Below are 6,000 nucleotides of genomic sequence, written 5' to 3'. Positions count from 1 at the left end.
TTTATTTAACTTATCTACTTAAAATAAAGTTTGTAAGAAAAGTACCAAAAAGTCTGATTGAAATAAACAAAAAGTTATCGCGAAATCAGGATCGTATCTGAGTATTTTTAAATTGTGGAAGATGTTCTTTCTTAAAGGCTTTTAACACTAGTAACTTTTATTATTGTACTGTCTGCATAGCAGGAGTTTCATAAAAATGCAGTTTCTACAGTTTTGTATCCTGTAATTAACATTTAGTGTAGTTTGTCTGCATGTATAGGTAACAGATATATTCATAGCTGATATCGTACATAACACATCTATATAGAAAACTTCATTTGTTCAGGAAAGGCAACCTTTTTTACCCGTGTCAAATACATAATGTCTTTGACTTGTCAATTCAATCCATTTGAGCGATTCCAGCCTCGGACCAATATATTATAACTTGCCTACAGGCTCTTCCGATTTCGCCAAGTAACATTTAACAACCGTTGACATCAATAAATATTACTTAAATGTATGTTTATTACGATTCAAAGTGTCACATGACTGAGGTGCTGTCTCCATAAATTCCAACATTTTCCATTGACGCTCATAATTTTAGAACAATTTGCTCTTTGTACAAAATCACTTGACCAAAAAATTTAATTACATAACATTAGCGTAAACAATTAATTACACAGTTTGAACCCTTCATTTAACTCTTTCTTTTCAACCTCGTCCAAACCCTGACCTGTCCCCTTGACTCTTAACAGCTTTATGGTTTAATAATACTGCTAATGAAATAACTAACATCGGTTTTAACTTTGACAGTTGATATTTGTAATGTGTTTTTGCGGTGTCGAGGTTACGATGAGCAATTAAAATGTTTCCTTGCTACTTGAATATCAGCAATCAGCTATTATTGTATTCATTTGGTAATTCTTGGGATTAAAATACGAGTAGGTTTTTTATTTGGTTTTTAGACCTGCAGTTAGATCAGTAGCAGCTTTTGACTGCTGCAATAGAATATATCTATAAACCTTTTTTTATCCTTAAAACCATTGGATTTTTTTTGTTATTGATAAGTAATACTATCCCAAACACCAGGTATATTGGGTTGCTAAATGACTATAGGTCCAAGTCCAATACACAGTTATTTGGGGATTTTTATATTGGGGAAAGTAAATACAATCTACATGGTTACCTTTAAATCCGATAGTCAAAACATGACGTAACCGCTAATAATGTGAAACAAAACCATTTAATTTACTTAGAATTAAAAAAAAAACACTCGATAGATATGAAGTAAAAAAAGCTAATTGCAATATCTGAAACATAATTCGGAGAGAAAGCATGTTACGAGCGCCACGTAATAATGTAGGCCAAATAATTGTACGACGAATGGTCTCAACGGTTTAAGCGGTACAGTTGAATAACTTCCGCACATATCGATTGAAATAAAACAAATAACGTAAAAATAGATAAAAATCAAATAAATTTAACTGTGGCTGTTCGTAGGCTTGTTGCGATGTTAATACTTTCGTGAAATCGTGGTCTTGGATTATCCTGAAGGCACGATCCAAGGGTAAGAAAGGGATATTGACAAAACCCTGCTTCAAATCTACCTGTTCATGAAATCCCCGCATCCATTATCTCCCGACATTGATAAGCTTCCAGATTTTGTCAACTCACCAATATCCTCAAATCACGGATTTTCTCAACTTCCGGAATTTTTCGACTCCAGAACTTTTTTGTATTCCCTGATTTTGTTAATACTGTGTATTCATCAAATCCCGAACTTCGTATCTTTCTACAATTATACAGTTTCCTATTTCGACTTGTGAATATAAAAAAAACATAAATTAAAACTGGGATTTTTAATTTCGTTAATCCTGAACTCGTTCCCGATGTCAAAGGTTCCTGGAAGGTTGCAATATTATTCGCATTTAGTTCCATACTTCACCACATCCTACTTACACTGTTTAGTACACAGACCACAATTTCTCACAACCACACATAAGTCAAGGTTTGTTGGACCTCGACCTTTGAATTTGTTTTTGCGTTTCTTCTCCGATGAACATTGGCCCTGTCTAGCTCCGACATTATAGAAAACCGGAACTTGTTCCTTTATCGCTGCTAATTTATTCTGAATACGTGCTAATTACAGTCGCAATAATTAAAATACCGTACTTAAGTATAGAATTCACTTGATTCCGGTATAACTGGAAGTCGATGCCAGCGTAACTTGAAATAGACTATGCAGAAAAAAATGTATGAAATTAAATTATAAACTGGATTAAATGGAAAATGGCCTATTTTGAAACAAACTTTTTGATTTTTGAAGTAATTCAAACTTTCTTAGTTTCTGGTCTAATATTTATATCCGTAAAGATAAGATGTTGGCATATAAGAAATACATGAGAAGGTGTCTTGGAGGTTCATCGTGACGTATGTTTTGAGGTTATGCAGACTTAAGGTTTAAAATAGTCTTAGATAGACCTTTAATAAGCTCCAGTACGAATACCCGGACCATACCGGACCCACGCGGTTTTGATCATAAATTCGTACAATGTACAAAAATAATTTCCTTTCATGACTTAAAATGTATCAAAGCAAAAACATCTACCTACTTAATCAAACACCTACAGCCAAGTTAAGTGTCGTTTCGCATAGCAATGCAGTACCTACACAAGTATTGCTGCGCAGAACATACTAATTTCACTTCCTATGCGTTATCCTGAGACCTCCAAACGAATGTTTTCCTATTGCCAACGCACTGACAACCTTGGTTAACCTTTGTTCATATGTAATACAATGTTATCCTCTTAATGAGAAAATAACACGTTGTATACATTAGCTTTTATAGTCTTTATGTAGGTGTTAAACTGAACACCTATTTGTGCTTGGAGGAAAATTAGATGCTATTAAAATGACTGTGTTACTTTTAATATTTAAATACAAGGAATCCTTCGATTATGTATATTTTGGGAAGTTTTGGAAAAGGGATTTTGAATCCATTTCACTTTTTTTTTTAATAAAAACGAGCTTGTTTAAACGAAACCAAGATTTTAACTTATTCATCTTTTCAATACATAAAACCTCTAGAACAAGAAGATTCTTATAAATTAACTGTAACTTTATCCGGTTAATATGTAATTTATGTATATTCAAGCGTTATCTGTCAACGATAATTATTGTAGTGAGCCATCTCCTATCAGGAGCTCAGAGTTGCTAACAGTAGTTCTTCATCTATGACTTTTCCATTTTTAAGAAACGAACCCCGCTCTATGGAATTTAATCTTAGTGCCAGGGAGGGTTCCATAAACAACCAAATCACATGCACAAAGGCACTCAGGACAATCATTCGTGGATCAACAAACGCTTGTCCTACGCAGGGATGAAACCCTCGACACGTCGCGCTCGGTGGGTTTTGCCGTGGTGACCTCAACCACTCGGCTATCCGTGCAGTGATTTCTTATATAATTTGTATTTGGCGAACAATTATCGTGACCTACTGGCGTTGGATTACAATTAGCCGTTTGTATGATTATTTTCATCGATATGCCACGAAATCTATGACGTAATGTCAATGAAAATAATGTAAGTAATTAAATTGTTCATTATTAAATAAAATAGTGTGGATTAACACAATAGGTTTGACGCGACTAGGTATTGTAAGGTAGATGTTGCCCGTGATCAACAACACAACGACTTTATAAAATGCAGCAAAGGTATTACCCGTTGTGTACTCTCTGATTAATCAGAATAATAAAAATAATAATAGACATGTTATACAAAAAGATATTAGTGTAGAATAAATTCCTAGAAATATCTCGCTTTCAGTATGTTTTCGAAAACTAGCAGTAAACTGAATTTTTTCCGTATTCAATTTGAAATATACAAAATTCAAAATTATCGAATGTTACAATAAAAAAGAACTTCAAAACTAAACTAAACTAAACTAAAAAAATACCTTTTCAGATATTTAGATACTGGTAACCCCTGAGTTTGTTTTGGAATATGACTACAAACACACCTTTCAGTTGGTAGATTTAAAACAAATTCAAACTCTTTCCAGTTTATACGTTTTGCAGGTGTATTTTAATTAACATTACAGTTGCTCTGTTGGCCAGTCTGTTACAGGTTACAGCACACCAGGTCAATGAACTACGAGGCGGAACAAACACGTTGTTTTTTTTTCCCACGTGAAATTCGGTCATGTTATTAGTATCGAGTCGATAGTATACTAGTAGAAGCGAAGGTGGTATAAAATGTTTATATTAAGTAGGTGTCCTTTATAAATATACATATGAGACCATCAGTAAATTAGCTCATCAGATTTTATGTTCTCTTTAAACCTTCAAGTTTGTGCCTGCAATAATGAAGAAGGATAAAAAATTTAAGTCTGTTAATGAAGACGGGGTCTATCTCCTTAATATTTCTAAAATTAATTTAGGTTCAAAGAAAATTGTGGAAGAAGAACAAAACATCTGTTAAAAATTGATGCTCTCTTAAGAAAAAAAAAGCAACCTACCCAAGGGTCACATACATTATGGAACGCAATAAATAATTGAGTATTGAGCATTGAATATTTTCTTTTTCTAATATAATCAAAACATTGAATTTAATTCATCAAATTTAATTTTGTATTGGGTAGGTACCTGACTAGGCGTCCCTTGAAAATAACTTAAAAAGTCTGCCATTCTACACAGCCTTATTAAGCGCCAAGCACACACATTAAACCACTAACTACTTAGATCGGAATCTGGTCCAAATAAAAACTAAAAAAGACCTAAAATATCATTCAGAAGTTACATAAAATAAATTGTATCAGATTGAGAGTACAAGCGAATATCATCTTAAAGTGTAACGTGCAGGTAACGATTGCTACAATTTTTACATAACAACACTTTCACTGACAACAAAGGGATCAATCTGTAAAGACTCTGAATCTATTGTTTGTTATATGGAGATAGTAAATACTTGATAATGCGTCACAGGTAGTAACGAATAGAAAAAAAAACAGTTGTGATATAATCTTAAGGGGGTGTAAAGGCGACTCAATAAAATATATAAATACTGAAGCGGTAAAGTTTCATGAATTACGTACTTACTGAATGGATCCGAAGCAAATCAGTTGCTTTAAATAGTATTCATTTTTCTTTATTTTCTTCTGTGATACCCCCGTAAGTGGTTTAAAAATACTTTAAATTCTCTTCGTATTCGACCGAAAACAATCCCTGCAAGAAGCTTAAAGTTTTGAAAAAGTAAGTACCTACCTAAATAATCAAGTCAGTGGTTTAGTGTCCAGAGAAGTCTAGTTATATGAAATTTCTTTGGCAGAAATCAAAAGGTGTTGTGATGTAAACCAGTGTATGTAAATTCAGGACATAGACTGACTGAAAGGTCGACATTAACATTAATATTTGCTTTTCTTAGAGATCGGGTAACAACAAATTGTAAAGAATCCCGATACCTCTGTACTTATCTATTGGTAATGCCTAGTCTCTGTACTAAACAAAAGAAGTAGGTATCTGTGGCGAAATGTCTCTTATTTCTAACCCAAGAAGAAAATAACTAAAATAAGTAAAAGTATTGTAAGATATTTATCTCGATTGTAATCAACTCGCAGCAGACCACAAAAGTAAACTAAAACATCAAAATGAATTCCTGTTGTGGTGAAATTGCGGTTTTAATTTTTTCTAGTCGCATTTTTTTTAAGATTTATGACTAAGATACCAACGCTCTTGCCTGTAACCTAGAAATTTATTAATATTAAAAAGAACCAAAGAGTTATATTTGAATGATGTGATGATTTTATTTTTGCGGAGTAATTAATTGATCTTATGTAAAATAAATCACGTTCCCACATTAAAGCCTAATTGAAGACAATTCAAACTTTTTGAAATATGAATTATTATTACTTTTAAATATATATATTTTTTTAAATATATATTACTTTTTTATAATCATAAAACTTTGAATTCGATGTTCAAAATAACGACATCTATGATCAAACAGCGACACTGGCTAGTAGCT

This window comes from Trichoplusia ni, chromosome 18, assembly GCF_003590095.1.
Source record: "Trichoplusia ni isolate ovarian cell line Hi5 chromosome 18, tn1, whole genome shotgun sequence".
Lineage (NCBI taxonomy): Eukaryota > Metazoa > Arthropoda > Insecta > Lepidoptera > Noctuidae > Trichoplusia > Trichoplusia ni.
The sequence above is the reverse complement of the archived record's forward strand: the minus strand, read 5'-3'. Positions refer to the sequence as shown.